The following is an 18,433-nucleotide window of genomic DNA, read 5'->3' as shown; positions in this document are numbered from 1 at the left end:
TTTGTCACAGTGATGGTGGCACGGTGGCTCCTGCCCATGGCTGGCCCTGCCTGTCGCTGCAGGTGGGTATTCTGCCTGAACCTGACCTTGGCCAGTTCAGCAAGCCCTGACCTGGACTCTGCTATCCTCCACACCTCATCCATGGGAGACACTGATTATGCTTATTTCTATAATTCGCTAGCATACCATGTTTACTTTTAACATCTCTTTGAACAGCAAATGGAACTAACATAAAAGATGGAGAAGAAAATGTAAACGCTAAATAAGCTTCAGCTTTCAGGTGTTCTGTTTATTTTTCCCTCTCAAAAACTGTTGATCTCTCACTCAAGGCAGGTAGGAGGAGTAAGGAAATTATGTCCTTCCAGTTTTAGCTTCAAACTTTTGTGGCTTAGGCATGTAGGAGTTTAATTATGAAAAATCATTGATTTTTTTTTATTTTTTTTTTTTAGGAACACCTTAGTAAACTTATATTCTGTGTAATGTCTAATATTCTGCTGAGAAAAGTAAAAACAAAAATGTTAACAGCTCACTTTTTTTACATAAGGCCTAGATTTGCTTATCCAATCCTCTCCTTCAGTTCCTCTCAATGTCCTTACAGCACCAAAAATAAGTACAAACATACAAGGCCAAAACAGTCTGGAGTCTCCATCCTTGGAGATATTCCCAGATACTGGAGAAAGTCCCGAGGAACCTGTCTGGTGCTGAGCCTGGTTTTAACAGGACGTTGGATGGATGATTATAGCAGGCCCAGGGCCTGCGAGGCCTCCTTGGCGGTCAGAGGCCTGAGCTGGGAAATGCTGAGTCAGCATGGCTGGACCCCACAGCCCCTCTCTTCCCTTCCGCCTTTCGGACCCTGCTTATCTCTGTAAGCCCATAGGTCACTTTCCCCTGACCCTTACTATTGGACAGTTTTCAAAACCCCTGTAGGGTATAAAAACCCCTCATTCTGCCCGGTTCGGCAGAAGAGCTGTCACTGGGAACCTTCGCGGAACACCCGAAGAATAAAGAATTCTGCGGAACCCCACACGGCCTTCTCCCCTCTCCCTGTGTCTGCTACTGCAGCACCAGCAAGCTAAAGAGCTGAAATCACTGAGCTGATAACCACTAAGAGCTGAAAATCACTATAGCTTGCTTAGGTGGCCTGAGCTCCCGCTGAGTTATCCTGGCTCCGGCACCCCGCTAGGCATCAGCCTGGTGGGAAACTGCCGTGAAAGACGATGGTCTTATTTGGTTTCTGCCACCATCTTTAGGATCCTGCTGGCCTTTTTCACTTGCTTTCATGTTAGCTCCCCAAGACACATTTTGGTTGTGTCCACTCCCCTGTGCTTACTTCCCATGATTAGTCACCTGAAAAAGATTTCATTTTTTTAAAATTTCCATTTTGCAGTGACAAACTGATTATTTTTCCTTAATATTGTGTATCAATAATTAATATTCAAGTTAGTCATTAAATTATTCATTTGTGTTAAAGAAATGTTAGTTTCCATACTGCTGTAATGACATGTCCAGAAGAACTACTGGAGAGTTTATAGCTCTTAATGTTGATTTGATTTTAATCATCTCAATAGTCTCACCTGTCACTGTGTTCTTCTAATTTCCTAAATGTTTTATCCCTTTTAAAATGTTGGTATTTGGGATATCATTAATTATCAGTCAGTGAAATATAAATTTACTTCCTCTGTGTTATTCAGCCACATACAACCTTTTGTGTAGATCCAAGCACTGCCTTTTTCCCTGAATTGTATCAGTGCCACAGGAACATCTCAGAATAGTAGGGCTCAAAGCGATAAACCATGTGAGGGGGAATTGTGTTTTAAACTGATTAGAACATACAAGTCATTTTCAGAAATGTTTATAAAAATTAAATAGCTGTCTTTTTTTTTAAATTATATACAAGGAGATCACGACTCCTCCACAGAAAAAAAAAAAAGTATGTAACATTTTTCTCCATTCTCTTTATGTATGTGAAACCTTTGAGACTATCATTGCTGTCAGCTGTAGAACAAACATTCCCCAAATTCTTTTTCCTGAGAAGTGTTCATTGTGGTGCTGAGTAAATACCTTTCTTGATTCCCCACTTTATAAGGAATATGTATCCTCTCTGAGGCATCTCACTGCAAATCAGCTGTAATGGAAGCCCTCATCCAAGCTTTTATTGTGAGGATAAACACTGCAGCAGTTCCCTTCCAAAGTGTTTACCTGGCTTTTTCACAGCTGACTCAGTGGATCAGAGCCTTTTAAGGCAGTCTGCCTGGCATTTTGTCACTAATCTCTGAAAAACTTTTGTAATTCTCATATGATTAATAGTATAGGATACTATTCATTGAGGAAAAAGTAAAACATTTTTTTTTCTGTCTTGCTGCCTAATTTAGATGTTAAATTGCTAAACCCATTTACTTTCCAGGTTTAGTCTCAAAGGCAAATAATGCCAGTATTGAACTACAAGCAGTTGATGGACAAAGAAAATACTACTTAACTCCCTCTCCTTGCCAAACCAAAATCTTTTAATTTGTGGAGATTCAGCAATGTCATTAAACTACGGAAAAACAATTTCCTTCCAGCAGGTTGTTGTCATATTGCTGAGACCAAAAGGCATTGTCAAGTCCTCTGGAGTCTTGATGTCTCTTCTAAAACAGCATAACTCATTCTGAGATACATGCTCAACTTGCAATTGAATGAGCTGATGGCTGATGGGAATTGCATACATGAGGCAAAACCACACAGATAACAGAGAAGTGCAGATGAGGCCCCAAATCTGAAATGAACACCTGCTAGTAGAGCAGAAACCCACAGGACTGGTGATGGTGCCACAGTTGCCATCCGTGTCCTCTGCCCGTCCCCAGCTGATTATCAGGGAGGTGCAGAGGGCTCAGTTTGCCTGACAAAGCTGCTGAAGTGCTGCTGCTCCCTGCTGACACACCTGGAGCTGGAGGTGGTGTTTGTGTAACCACGACCTGCTCACTTTGTGATCCAAATGATTTCTACACAGGACGTGGATCTGAGCGGACCAGAAGTGAGAAGCATGGTTTGACTGCATTTTTCCTGTTGATACTAAGTTTTTCTGTGTTTCCTTTATAATTATATCTTTATTCTGTCTTCTCATTTATTTATCTGTCCATAGCCTAGATCTGGTAGCTCCTCATTGCTCCTGTTTGTTCTATTTATTTGGTTGGCTTGTCTCACTAAGATTTAGTGAGAACATTGTTTTGCAAAGCACAGGGTTCCACATGCCCAAAAGAGTCATTCAAGGGAGTTTGCTTGACACTCCCTGTCTGCAATCAAAAGGAAAAATGAGCATAGGGAAGCATATTTGATATATAGTTATGGGCAAATTTAAGTAGCTCTTAACACTCCTGTCAGATTCTCATGAGCAAATGATAGCATAGACCTGTCTGCTGTCCTGCTAAAATCACTTACTGTCGAGTGTAAAATACCTACTTGCAGAGTATCAGCATGTTTAGAACTACTGCTGTTTTGTAAAGTGATGATAGTGATTTACTTTGAATTATTCAATTTAAAAAGAAATAGAGTTAAGCACTGGTTAGGAAATACAGCACAGCCCTCCTATGAAATATGTATTTTCAAATCTCTCACTTGTTGTTATTGATGGTGATTCAATTCCACCATGAATTGCATTTCTAGTTTATATGCAGGACTGTTTTGGTTGGGAATACAACAGTACCAGGTTCTGCAGCCTTGGCTTTGTCAACACTCACAACTTTGAACTCAGCTCTGTTCTAGTAATGTCCTGCCCTCTTGCCCCATTGAGTTCAGCTCTCAGAAGCTCATGGGTGCTGTGGAGACAGAGTTGAGAGGCTCCAGCTCATTTTTGTGAGCTGTTAGGTGACTCCCAGCTCCTGCTGCTGAGCCAGCTGGTTGCTTTGGAAGATCAAGCCTTAGGAGACCACTTCTTCTCTGGCTGTAAATGTCCCTTCAGTGTTTCCTCCAAAACACCCTTAGCAAGATGCTGTTAGGACTCAGATGGTGAAGGGTTAATAGTGTCAGCACAGAGCTCAAGGAGTTAAATAGACACAGATCAAAATATTCCAGTGTCTATAGGGATGTGTTTAAATGAACACTGCAAGGTTGGCAGGCCTCCAAATTAGCATAGCTTAAAGAATTCAAGGTACATTTAATTGGATCCTTCTAATCCCTTTTCCCTTAGAATGAGCATTTTAACAGTTTAATTCCTTTTGCAACTCCCACATCCCTTACTCCAGTGGCCCATCTAAAATAAATACTGTGAACTATAAAAGGCCTAGAGAAGTTCTTGATGAAGCTAGTGGCAACAGGATGGAGCCCTCAACACTCCACTTATTCAGATGGCATGTTTGGAATTGCAGAGGGTATCAGGGATAAGCTTGGCATCCAGCAGGTTCAGCTGCTGCCTGCACGAGGAGCTTCAGGGGCTCTGTGGGGATGGAGTTGGCAGCTGTGGAACAGGGGTTACAGGGTGGGAGCTGGAGGCAGCACAGGGGGCTGTGTCTGGGTGCCCAGAGAGTCCCTTGGGTGCCAGGTCAAGCAGGTGGCAGCTGGACAGGGGAAGGTGCCCCACTGTTTGCCAGAGCAAGGCAAGGGAAGAGTGCATGAGAACCACAGGCCAGGACACTGCTTTTAATGTATTTAATACACTTTAACCCACTTTAATTACTAGTTAGTAAGTGAACTGACTAACTGGCTGTTTGTGATGACCTTTTCACTGCCTTTAATGGCCCTTGTTCAGTGGTTGGCACCTGACATGGATTATAAGCTCCTTGCAGCAGAGAAACACTGGGAAACCCTTCTTGAGAAAAGCCTGGACAACAGCTCTACTGGGTTTAACCTTTTCTTCTCAGCAGGCAGATCAAACCAGAATTTTAGTTTCCAGGAATCTGCAATCTTTTGAATGTGAAACTGAATACCAGTGAAATGTCAGCCTTCATCCTGTCAGGGGATGAACACCCAGTGTTCATACAGTGGAATTTATAGGATTCTTAACATAGATATCCCACTACATGGCATAACATGAATAACCAGTTCCCCAACAGCAAAGGGGCCTTAGGAAAAGCAGTCTTCAAAGCTGCTCAGCCCCTCTGCCAAAACCAGACTGGGTGATCTATCATCTAGCCTAATGTCAAATAGATTAAACTTTGAGCTCTCAAAGTACTGTGAAATGTCATTATTAGTTTGTTTGGTTTTTTTAATGGAGACAATTACAAAACTGTTTCATTTTTTACATGGATACAATTGTCTCCTCCATCTGTTGTGCTGCTTTAGACTACATTGTCACCTGCTTCTTCAGGCATCTAGCTAAAGAAGAGAAGAAGACTCTCAGAGGTAGAGACAGAGATGGCTCCACTTCATGCAGCAGGTGAATTGACAGTCCTTCAGTCTTTTCTATGGGGTATTACTATATTTCTGAATTCTTATGGGGTTTGGGGTACTTAACACCATGTAGCAGTGGCTATTTAGTGACAGAACAAATCTTCCCACTCTGGGATGCAAACCTGAATAGCTTCAGCTGTGCTCTCAAGACAACCAAGGACTGAAGGTATTTTTTGTCACATTGAACAGTGTTGGCTCTGTACTTGTCTGTACAGCATCTTACAACTGGGTGTTTCATTTTTGCTGATAAAAAGATGTATGTGAGATCATCAATATATTTCTACAGACAAATGGGAAGAAAAGTCTCTAAAGTATTTTAGGAGGAAGAAGAACAAATTCTGGCATTGAACTACACATTTTGGTAATTAAATGTGTAAATTGAATGTCTGTATGCTGTCATGTTTGAGTATTTTATTTTGCAATAGATGACTCACTGGGATTTTTTTTCTATTAAAGGTAAATACAATAGAAATTAAATCTCATGCTTCTGAAAAGGAAGTGGCCTCTGTAGTGCTTAGGACAAATTGCCCCTTCCCAACTCCCTCAGGTTTTCACAGCCCAAGTGCATTACAGAGAGACCAAGATGTTCATAGCTACAGATCTCAATGTTTGCTCCATGCCACATGCCCTTAAATTCTCATTAAATTATTTGAAAATGCTTATTTACAGGAATATAATGCAGTGGCAGAGCAGCCATTTAAGGAGGTGTGTTTCACAGGTCAGGAGGCTTTTAATGAAAACAGAAATTAACTAAATGCAAATGACGAGTGTGGTCATTTGTGTTTCCCTGCTAGCTGTGCTAGCCTGGCACACAGTCACCAGTTGCTGTTGGCATTTGCTTGCTGTTCTAATTGAAGGTGAAAAGGAACTAATGGTAGCTAATATAATCCTGGCACTATATTCCGAGAATATTAATGGTGTTTATTATTGACATCATTACCAGAATAGGATGATTCCCTTGTCATATTACAGGTTCTTATGTTTACATGCCTGACAAGGGTTTCCTGGAAGCAGCAGTCAGCATTTGGGGCTGTTGGATTGCTCCACACTGCACCTCACGTGCAGTGATTGAAGGGGCAGAGCAGCAGGCCATTTGTGGCAGTCCTGATGTAATACTTTGTCTGTTAATATGCAGTAATCTTTCATTTTACAGCGTATGACTAGGCAGCGATCTGTCTTTATTAACTTCAGATTCTGTGGAATACGTTATATTTATTTTGAATGCAGGCTTTCACATACTCTTTTAAATATTAATGGCTGGTCTCCAGCAGTCAGCATAAATATGATTTGCATTAGCACTAGTCATATCATATTGCGTGCCTTTGATGTCAACCATTCAGGGTACTAATATCTGACATCATCTCCCGAGGTCATTGACAACTTTGACCTTTATTCTCATGCACAGTTTCTGTAGTCTCAGAAGCTCTTTTGAATTGATTTGAAATTTTGACTCTTCCCTTTATGAGGCAGTAAAATTGATAATTATTCAGATGGGAACTGAGCACTGAGCGAAAAATCAATTCCACCCGCTCTCTACTGCGTATAAAATTACTTCTGAGTCTGCCGGACTGAACGGATGGCCAAGGTAAAAGCAGCAGGCAGGAATAGTGGAGAGGATTAGCTGGACGAAACTAATAGCCTAAAGGGATGGCTTTGGAGATGAGGGAGTGTGTCGGTTGGGGGTTATTATTAGCAATGATGGGACTCATTGATCATATGTTTACATCAGGTTTCCATTGGGTTATAAATCAGCCCTGAATAGAAGCGGAACCCAGGGCCTGGTGCGCTACCGGGAGCACGGCATATTAGATTATTCTCACTTTCACACTCGGATGAAAAGTGAGACATTGATTATTCATTGGCTGGCCATTAAACACTGGGTTTATGGACGATTTGACTATCATGGAAGCTAATGAAGAAGATTGCTGCTTCCTAACCAGCGGTTTCAGTTTCCAGGACATCTGTTTGGTCTCAGTAATGCATAACCCTGTCAAGGAGCGGGTCACAGACGCTTAAGGGCGCTGAAAACCTGCGGCTTGCTGGCACACCGTGCTCGCTTTGGGGGTTTGGCGGCTCGGTACTTGCGCCGCTGCCGCGCACCCTGCACAGTTCCCAGCCGGGACTCGGGGCTGCCGTGGCGCTCCGGCTGCAGCCGGACAGTGACCGGGCCGGGCGGGGGAACTCGGGCAGCGCCGGCCCCGCGCCCCCGCCCAGCGCGCCCGGGGCGGGGCAGCGCCTCCGCCAGCCTGGCCCGGCACGGCACGGCACGGAACCGCCCGGCACGGCACGGAACCGCCCGTTGTGGGGGCCGGGGCCGAGCGGCCAGCTCGCCGCAGGAGAAGGCGGCGGGCGGTAGGTGCGGGCCGGGCCCGCGAGCGGAGCTGGCGCTGGGCAGGCGCGGCTCTGCGGAGCCGGGCCCCTCCCGCAGCAGGAGCCGCCGCCCGCCCCCCGGCCGCGAGGGCGGGTGTCCCGCTGTCCTGCGCGCAGCCTCACCGCTCCGCGTCCGGAACGGCGGCACCACTGTCATCATCATCACCATCGCCACCGTCACCATCATCCCCACCGCGCCCGCGGGGCGCTCACGGTGCGGCCGCTGCGGACAGCGCGGTGTGACCGCGCCTGAGGCGCTCACGGCCCGGCCCGAGCAGCGGAGCTGTGGGATCGCCCCCTCGTTCCTACCTTGCTCCCTCACGTGTGCCCCGCGGCAGCTCGGGGCTGTAATGGGCTGACGCGACTGTACAAAGAGGGAGCAGTAGAGAACTGGAAGTGAAACAGCTCCGTAATGCTCAGGAGCAAGTTTCGGGATCCCTGGGAAACTCGGGAGTGGCTGTTGGCTCCGGCCAGGTTTTGCCGTGTCCGGGCTCGTAGCCCCGGGCAAGCAGCCTGAGCTCCATCTGCAGACAGCCACTTGGTGAGGGGATCTTAACAGCCACACCGAATTAATGTGGGAAGTAATTTCAGATATATAGGTAGAATACCGTATTAAGTTTCTTGCACTCAACTAGTCATGTTATGTTCTGTTCTAAGCACTTTGATTAATAGTTTTTAAAAGCTCCTACTTTGCCCTTTTCTCTGAGATTGAGACTTGAAGCCTCTACTGCTTGCCTTAATAAATGAAAGTGTAATTTTTGGTCTTGATAAGCTACCTTTACCTTCTATTAATGCTGATCCTGCTGAACTCTACACATTAGGCTGTTAGCTCAATTTTTGTGTAGTAAAATACTATTCCTTTTAGTTCTTTCCAAAAATCGATGAGTTTTGTAGCATCTTTCACCTGCAGTTCTAATAAATGTTTATGAACAAGGCACGATAGGTAAAGAATTCTTGCTTGCATCTCTGAAATGATTCTGTGCTGGGTGTAGAGGGGATAAATGGTTGGTTGGGTGAATAGAAACAGGATTTCAGTGGCATTCCAGTGTTCACTTTCTTTCCTGGGCGTTTCCTGGCCAGGGATGTAAAGTACAGGGAGGCCAAGGGAGGGATGGCAGTGCCCAGTGGTTACTTGGTGTGCATTATTTTCAGAAAGGTCATGTGGACAGTGAGCTGGGTTTTCGATGAGACTGAGCACTGTAGCAGTGTTTGGGTTCCCCCTGGCCACTGGCAGGGTTGCTCCATGTCTCAGCCCGGGTGGGCCCAGCAGGGGCCAGCGCTGGCAGAGAGGTGCTGTGGGGCCAGGCGTCTGCAGGACGAGGCTGTGCCCGCACTGAGCCCTTCCAGGGTTCAGCATTTCAGGGGGCAGCAGGTGGGCAGTGCTGGAGGAGGGGGCGATTGGCAGGGACATGGGAAGAGCCAGCATTGCCTGCCAGAGGAGAATCTGGTGGAATACAAGGGCTGGAGAGGGACCTCTGGACAGGAGTGTCACAGTATTTAAGAGGGGAGGTGTGCAGGTGAACAAAGACCAGAGCCTGGAGCCCGGAGCCAGGATGGATGGGAGGTGCCAGGGAGGAGGAGGGGGTGATGTCCTGGGGAACTTGCCCAGGCTGCCCAGTGACCGAGGACCCAGTGATGGGAGGCACCAAGTGAAGCAGCACAACAGGCACTGCCTGGAAAGTGGAAACCAGGAAGCAGAGGTGCCAGTAGCAATGAAAAATCAAGGGGCATTACTACAGTGAGAAAGTATTATAAATTGCAACTTTCCTTTTTTCCCTTTTATATAGTGAAATAAGTGATGTTTTTGTTTTTCAGATAAAGCTCAGTGCCTTAAACAGCTAGTGTGGAGTTATGCACAGTAATAGAGATAAAAACCTGCAGTGGAGCTGTGTTTATAACATGTGCTTCATGGCCCAGGCAGCAGCACTTACACATAAGCACATCACAAAGAAATCTAATTGGCACTGGCAGAGGGTGCTGGTGCAAGGTGTTGAGTGCCTAAGACCGTCGCTCATATTTGTGAGCATATACTTCATCTTAAGAGCAGATCAAACCCACAGGTGTGACTATTCCTATGCTTAAAATCAAATGTGCTTAAAGGCTCAGCTGAATCAGGATGAGGGTGCTCAGCTTTTGCTGGCTCAAGCCTTCAAAGTTTTGATAAAATAGTGAGAAGGATTTTCCCTGGGACATCTGTTTCAGCCTCTTAGCCCAATTTTAAAATGTTATCCAATACTACCATAATTTACTTTATTAATTGAAAGGGATGGTGATGGACCAGCTGTAGCCAAGCCAGCAGAGATTTGGGTGTCTAAGCTACAGAAAAGGCACCATATTGAGTGAGCCAAAATTCAGTCTCAAAGTCATTTACTTTAACCAGTGACAGTATGTTTAGACTCTAGTGTTTCAATTTGATTGATGGTTTAATATCATATATAATCTTTTTAATGAAGGAACCCATTTAAATATGTTAACATTTGCACTAGTAGTCTCCCATGTACATAACTGCATTTAATCATTATGCTGATTGTTTTTGTGGTGTGTAATTTGCATCAGCAAAATAACTATGTCAAAGCTGTGTTATATTAATGAAAGCTACACTTGCTTCTCTTTCATACATGCTTCTTACTGTTCATGTATAAAAATGGCAGCAATCCCAAGTATATTGCTAAATGTATAGTTATCACTATGTGTGCTGTCAATTAAGAAACAAAAAAATTAATGAGCTTAGTGTCTTTTCTAATTCTGCTTTGTTTAAAGCCTCATTGTGATTCGTTATCATGTGAACTGAGTAATTTAATTTTAAGACTTTTAATGTTAAAATACATCATCATTAGTGATGTATCTGAAGATTTCACGGTCTTAATAATGGTGCTAAATCAAATTGGGAATCCCCTCTTAATCATCCAAGCTGTGCTCCGGTCCGCAGCAGCAGTTTTGGGCTGGGAGGAGTTCCCTTCCGCCCCGAACACGCTCTGTACCAGCCCGGGAGGAGCACAAAGCTCCGCAGCCCGCACGAGGTGTCGGCGCCGCAGGGCCCCGGGCGAGGCAGCTGCTCCGTGTCTGCTTTTGTTTATCCCTTGCTGGTTTGTGTAGCCTTTAGGCCAGCACATGAAACAATCGCTTCTACAGGGTCAGCTGCTGGTCAGAAGCAAAGCAAGAAAAGGCTTTGCCTGAAAACGCCTCAGCCATCATTTCAGTGCAGCTGGCACCTGCTACTGGTGCGCAGCGGGAGGGTTAGGGGTCAAAGAGGCAGTTGTTCTAAACTCAGTGATGGCTTAAAGGGACTTGTAGATTAATCTGCTTTATTAACTTCTGTGTATTAGATAACTATTGCAGTGAATGACAGTCCGTCTTTCTGAATAAGTCCCTTCACCTCATTCTCTTTTAAATTGGCTTTTGAGTAATGAATATTAAATAGAATACATTTCAGGGTAATTAAGTGGAAACATTAGGATGATGTTGTTTTACAATAATATCTATAAGTTTCTTGTGTATTTATCTTGCAATATTACTATTCATTGCTTTTTGCTAGCAGAACAAAAAGCATAAATGTTTCAATTAAACGAGAGGAACTGGCTGTATTTCTCACTAAACTCATGTCTTTGTGCTGCGTAAGAATTTTCAAAAAGCAAATAAGTTTAGGGAGAAGTATAAAAATGTTTTATTCCTTGTTTACTCCCTGCAATGTAATACTTTACTTGGAAATGTTCAATTTCTGCTGGCTGTGGTTCTGTTATGATAATAAACACTAAGAGGTGCTGGTTTGGGGAAGGTCAAAAAATATCACTGTTCCATAGAATCTAACTAGTGATATGAATAGCACCAATAATTTTGTAAAGTTCACATTATAATTCAAAATCCAGTTAGAAGTGATGCTTGCAGTCTGGAAAGAAAGCAATATCTTTGCAAAATGGATAGGGAAAGGTAACAATCCATTCTGTGATGTGCTACTGGCAGATTTGCTACATGAGTGATGAAACTCGCTCTCTGTGAATGAACTCCCTCCTCCATTTGGAAAAAAGTAAATGTAAAATTCTAGAATAGCTGCAGCTTACAAGGATGTTAATTGCTGTTGGATCTGATGGCAGCAGCTGAGATGGTGCTGGTGTGGAGGTCCAGGGTTGGATGAGGCAGTTCCTGGGCATTCTGACTGGGAGTCAGAGCAGAGACATGTGCCGGTGAGGGGGCTGGTTGGTGCCCAAAACTCTGTAGTGACTGGCAAACACTAAATACGTGTCTCACTTAACCTTGGCTAATGTCCGATATTCAGGACTCTGGAACTGAACCTCAAAATACATATTTTTCATGGGCTAATGCTGTTGGTTTTGTCTGTTTGTGATCCTGAGAGATATTTGTGTGCTCAAGGTGTCTTCTGAAATCATGGCATCCATCTGGGTTTTATTCCTTTAGTGCTTACTCATTTGGAGTTTTTACTGAGAATTGAGATTCTTGTGTATTTGCATGTCTCCAAGAAGCTTCATAGCTTTAAATAAAATGCAGTTAAAAAAAAAAAACAATGTCACAATGGCTTGATGAGATCTGAGAATGCTGTTACCTTCTCTCAGCTTAGCCCAGCATTGTCTAGGTAAGCTTTGTTTAACTTGAGCAAATCCTCCCAGTGCTTTGCTGGGCACATCAGATGAGAGATTTGAGTGGCTGGAAGAGCACTACACACAAAGGGCTGCAGCAACACAGGCCTGACCTCTCAGTAGAGCCATGTTTCTGAAATCATAAGTCGTTTTCCTTCTAAAAAAAAAGAAATAGAAAAAATTAAAAATGAAGTGTGTGCAACCATTCTTTAAAATCTTTTTAGCATGACAAGTAAAGTAATCTTCCATTGATACTTAAAAGTCCATCTGCAGAAATTCAGGCAGAATGTTAGAGAGATGCAATATCTATTGAAATGCTGAGTGTCAAACTGCCAGGGTAATGTATTTAGTATGAAATATAATATTCAGTGCATTTTGTTTTGATGACTGCATGAAATAGCCGTGTGCTCTTAGCCTTTGTTTTTGTTGTTGTGAAAGATGATATTCACTGCCAAGTGTTGGTGGCTGCTCAGGACACAGGAGCAATCTGCTTATTACCAGCTTTATCATCTGTCTTTGTGTTTATTTGCAAAAGCTTTGGTTACAGTTCAGTTCATCAGGATAACAAAAACACTTTTAATTGTTCCACAGAAGAAATTAGAATCAATTTATGAACAGTTTGAAAACAGAAGAGGCTTGCAATCTGTTAGGCAATGGGTAATTAATACTCATTTTAGACTTTTTAAGTTGTGTGATGGTCCAGTGCTCTGCTTGAGCCAGCAGAGGGGTCACTGTGCCCTCCACACCATCCTTGCCCAGTGGTCACAGCCAAGCTGCTGCCTTTCTCCCACTCTCATTTCCTTCAAGGGGTGGTTTCAAGTCTACCCTGCCTCTTGTCCCTGCTAATCATCTCCATATCAATTGATATGGATAAAATAATTACCCCAGTTCTAATTGTCTCTGGTTATTGTTGCTGTATGGGGGAAGCCTCTGGCTCTGCTCCTGGCAGTTGTCCACAGGGCTGAGCCTGCTCTGAGCCCAGCCTGAGCCCACCCTGAGCCCAGCCTGAGCCCACCCTGAACCTGCCCTGAGCCCTTACTGGAAGGTGTTTGTGTAGGTGACATTGATGTTCTCTCCTCCCAAGAGGATTAAATAATGTGTAACTAATGACTGGGGTAGAGATGCTTGTAGGAGACCCCAGCTTCATCCTGTGTCACCTCTCAGACAAGAGTGCTGGCTGTACAGGACAGACAGAGGCTCTCACAATGGGGTCTGTAAAAGATGCTTAAGGATCCTCAGAGATGAGCCTGTGCTAGAAAGCCCTGAACCTGGCTGCTTCTTCATGTGCTGCTAATGCTGCTAAAAGCAGAGAGGAATGGGTATTATGGTTTTTGGGGTTTTTTTTTGTTTGTTTGGGGTTTTTTTGTTTTGGTTTTTTTGGTGGGTTTTTTTGTTGTTGTTTTTTTGGTTTTTTTTTTTTTTGTTTTTGTTTTTTTGGTTTTTTGGTTTTTTGGGTTTTTTTTTGGTGACGTTTCTAAAGAGCTGAGCCTTCTGGTACATCAGACCGTCCTGAAATTTGTGTTACAAATTGTGGCAGGTTGTGCATGCCACAGGTCCCAGTTAATCACAGTCCTGTCATCTTTAAAAACAGCTGTAGCATCATATAGTTACAGCCACTTGTTTAGAAATGGCTGAATCTTAAATAAGCAGCTTAGATTAATATAAAATGACAGTCTAGTAGCTGTAACTTAGAATCTCTGCATGCTACCAGCTAAAAATGCAGATTAAGGATTGATGTCACAATCTTAAATTATTCCAGCCTAAGGTGGAATAACTTGCTGTCTAACAGGGAGCACAGATGGATAGGCAGGAAGAAGCTGTGCAGATACATGCGTTTGTAAACATCTGTCAGCTACAGCAGATACCCAAAGACAAAATCTTGCACTTCAGGCAGCACATGAGCATGTGACATTCAACAGAGGGTTTACATGAAATTCAGCACAGACAGCAGCAAGTCAACACACCCTGGAAGGTAATAATTAATGAAACATATACCCTCCTCCCTTCAGAAGGAGGAGGGATTTCATTCATCAGGCGTTGTCAGTACTGCTGCTGCTAACTGCTCTGCTTCCAGAATTTCATGTAGCCAGTCCTTAGACCCAGCAAAATTACTCCACCCTGTGAGACTGAGTGCTTTCCTGTGGGGGAGTCTACACTGGCCAGCTGGCATCACTTCTGCAGCTCTGGTGGGTGTCAGCCTCCCCAGGCGCATGGTCTCCCCTGACAGAGATGGACCCAGTTCTGATGGGTGAGACTGGATATGTGATAGTCCTTCACTGGAAAAAATGCAGATGCAACTGCAATTTGAAAATAACATATTCTGTCATGTAGGAATGGGGTCTCATACATTTGCTGTTTGAAAACCTGCTGGGGCAGAGCAGATTTGTGTTGTGAGCAGCTCATGTGCAGGCAGTAGCTGCTGCACCTGTCCAGCACTCCCTGGCATAGCACAAACCTCTGCTTTGTAATCCCATCAATGCCCTGGAAGACAGCTCACTGCTGGCTAAAAGTAGGGAATTAGGAGGGGAAGCTTTGGAAGGAGCTCTTTGCACTGCTGCTCTGGGTTATTGTGCTATTACCTTAAGAACCAGGCCACAATGGCTCTGGTGTGCATGGCAGGGGCTAAACCTATCCTGAGGGTGTCCTGAGAGTGTGCTTATGCTCCTGTTTATATACAAAGTCAGCTCTGACCTAAGTTCACACACTCTTATTTTAGGACTATTTCTGCTGGCTCATGACTTGGATCTGCTTCAAGTGAATTCCCACACTCAGCCCTTTGGCCAGTTCTGAAGATGTGTTGGGAAATGCAGAGCTCCACATTCCCTGTAGCTGCTCCTTTTCACATCACCCTTTTAGACACTGGGAGAGTGGGAGTCTCCCAGCAGAATGTAAAACTGATGGGAATACCCCATGAGAGACACACTTGGAGAATATTTCAGTCCATCAGCTGCTGGCATATTCTGGTTCATGGTGTGCAGTGTGTCTCCCAGATGCCTTGTCCTGACACCAGGACTGGGTTTTTTCTCAGCCATTTGCACTTAATTCTCATAAAAGCAGGCAAAAAGGGCAGTGCCTGTTGAACTGTTGCAAACAGAGGTACAGGATGGGGTCCCTTGCACCTTTTAGCTTCAACTGTTGAATCCTGAAATTTTAGTTACTAATGTTTATTTAAATATATATATACTGGAAGTGTGCATAAAGAGGGTGAAGTTCTACATACTCTGAACAGAATCTGGAGGAATCTGGTGTATGGGGTGGAATGCCAGGCTTGGCCTGAGGGCAGCATGGAAGGCTTTGGGAAAGGCTCTGGATCCATTGCCTGGGCTCATGAACTGCCCGTGTTTCCTGCCTGACGCCTCTTCTGCCTTTCCTTCCCTCTCTCCCTCCTTCCACAACTCCTTCCTTCTTCCTGTACATGTCATGGAAATTGGCAGCAGGATGGGAGGGATGTGGGGAGGGAAAAGGAAGGAAATATGAAAGTCATAAGGGAGGGAAGCTGCAATGTCACCAGCCTCCCGTGATGCTCTGGACAGCTTGATAACATTCTGTCTTGGACTAATGTGGTTTCATCATGCAGGGGGAAAGGCACGTGGTTCTTAAACTCTTATATATTACAAAGCTCAGCTGATGTGCTGTTTCTGACAGTTAAATATTTTTAGTTCAGGAATAATGGGTTTATTCTTGCTTTCAAGATAAATAAAGGCTTTATTTTCTGCATTTCATCTGGAAATTTTAGCTTTGAACATGAAAATATCAATATGAAAGCCAAGCTTTCTACTAAATAAATATTTTTTAAAACAGATTAAAATTTTAAGTATTTAATAATCCTGGAGTATTGAAATCTTCCTAGTGTTATTAGTAAATTATGATCTGTTTACTGATAGAGGAAGAATTGATGATGAAAGACCTAAGAGTTCCAAAGGACATTTAAATTAGTAATCACAGCTCTTAAATTAAGAGCAGACTCTCCAAACTGGAGCTTTAAAAATCCACCAAATTTTATATGCTAAACAATATTTTAAAAAAGTGAATTTTCAGATCTGAATGGAAACAATGAGTGCTATTAGCAGACAAATATTTTGTTAAAATCTGTGCATGTTACTGGCCCTTCTAAATTCTTTGTAAAGGAATACTCACACTGCTTTCTCTGGTGTTACTGTGGTTGGCTTTTTTTGCAAAAATGTGATTTGTTGCAGCATAGGAAAGGATCCATTACAACATATGGGAAAGAGAAGTGAGTTACAGGATTTGCAATGATGCAAATGTTCTGCTGATAACCTGGCACAGCAAAGCAGCCTTTGCAATGGAAGGGCAGTTTTCTTCCAACTTCCTTGCTTTATAACTTTAAAAATGCTTCTGTCCCAACAGCTGGCTTTGTTACAAGCTGTGAAGATGAAAACCTAGTGAGGAATGAATGATAAGGAGTTGTAATTATTCTTCATGTTTGGAAAACAAGCACCCAATAGGTGCTTGTGCAGAGGTTTGGAATAGTTTGCTCTGGTTCCAAGAAGCATGGAACAGTTTTTGTGCTGTGAGTAAAGAAGCACAGTATATGTGATACATAACTGTGAAGTCAAGTGAAGAACTGGCCTTTCCCACGCCAGACCATGTGTTCCTAACCTGGATGCTGAAATGATTTGTGGATCTCTGTGTTCCAGGTGATTTGTAGTGCTAGGATTCATCTTTTTCATTTAGTGAAACATGCTGTTTGACTTCGCCTTGGCCAGTTATTACAGGCTAGTTTGCAGTGTGGCAGCTCTCTGGAGACCCCGCTCACAGCTGCTCATTGGCCTACAAGAAAGGATTTAATGATTTTCTATTTCCTCTGTGTTTGGTTTTAGGGTGTGGATATTTTATAAATGTGAGTCAAACTATTTACTGGTGACATTTTACAAATTTTCTCTCTGTTTAATCTCTAAGTAATGTTTTTAGGTTTGTATATGTTGTGGCCTTTGGCATTTCGGACTAACATATCTCAGAGCATTTTATCTTTAAATAGATTCCATTGTTATTTTGTAATTTCTTTGTACAAGAATGGTGCCAATCACTAAGATAAGTCTTACCCTTCCCAGCGAGACACGCCAGAGGTGCAGGAGTAGATCTGAACAAGCAGAGGCTCAAGAGTCAGAGCTTTGTGGGGCTCTAGGGGTGTGCCAGCCAACGGGCAGAGTGAATTGTGCAGCTTCTGCTTGGGTGCCAACAGAACCTCAGTGTGTGAGCTGCTAGATCTCAGGGCTTTATAGGGCTGAGAAGTGTCTGTATCCCTGCTATAGAGCTCTGTAAAGCAAGAATAAACTCAAATATCTAAACTCTGAGGCTGGGTTTGTAACTGTGGTTGGAAAGGGTACATACAGGTTTAAAGACCTTTTGCTGTAATCACAGTTGCCTTGGCTGAAACAGAGTGTTCCTCTCCAGTCCTGGCAGTGTCCTACACAGAGAAAAGTGGATGTGAGAAATCTAGAATCTTGAAGAGCAACGTGGGTTTTGTCTCAAACTTGTACAGATTGCTGGGCACATGTGTTGCTCTCTGGAAATAGTGTGACAATGGGGAAAATCCTGGAGGGAACTTCAAAGCCTGTACCTCAATTAACTCTGCTCTAAATGTCAGTTCAAATTTCAGGTTTTATTCAACTTTGGCTTTAGAGATGAGCTTTGGCAATAATTTTTTTTTAAACTTTTTTCACCTGGTAGTTTTGGTTATAGAAATATTTGTTTGGAAGAAGGACTTTTGTAATACCATGTTCATATAGGAAACATCAGTGATTTCAGCAGGATTAATAAAGATTTCATGCATTTTTCCTTTTCAGCACATCACACAGCTTAACAACAGCATCCATATTCATGTAAACTGTCTGAATTTTCTTTCAGGTGATGTCAGTCCTAATGAACACCATCATCTTTGGAGACTGAAGAAACCAATGGTCTGTGTCAAGACTGCTGCTTGGATTCACACTTCTTAATGAGAAAGTGAATGTGTAGGAAATTCCACCAGATTACATGCCAAAACAGTAAAAATAATTACTTCACATAAATCAGAGTTGCCTGCTGCACTTTCTGTTGCCATCTCTGTCCCTGGGTCTTTACTCCATTATGCTCATGTTAGGAAT

At 43.4% G+C, this 18,433-nt stretch overlaps 1 long non-coding RNA gene across 2 annotated transcripts in view; it reads left to right on the top strand.

The window, feature by feature from the left end:
- LOC135280416 (uncharacterized) overlaps window positions 1–18,358 on the top strand; it is a 99,448-nt gene extending 81,090 nt beyond the window's left edge. For both annotated transcript variants that reach the window (XR_010347366.1, XR_010347367.1), the window contains one exon: window positions 18,195–18,358. This is a non-coding gene — a long non-coding RNA (uncharacterized LOC135280416). The remainder of the gene's footprint in view (window positions 1–18,194) is intronic.
- The last annotated feature ends 75 nt before the right edge of the window (window positions 18,359–18,433 follow it).

The sequence above is a fragment of the Passer domesticus genome, chromosome 13, assembly GCF_036417665.1.
Source record: "Passer domesticus isolate bPasDom1 chromosome 13, bPasDom1.hap1, whole genome shotgun sequence".
In the NCBI taxonomy this organism is placed as follows: Eukaryota; Metazoa; Chordata; class Aves; order Passeriformes; family Passeridae; genus Passer; species Passer domesticus.
This window is presented reverse-complemented; position numbering and strand designations above follow the sequence as displayed.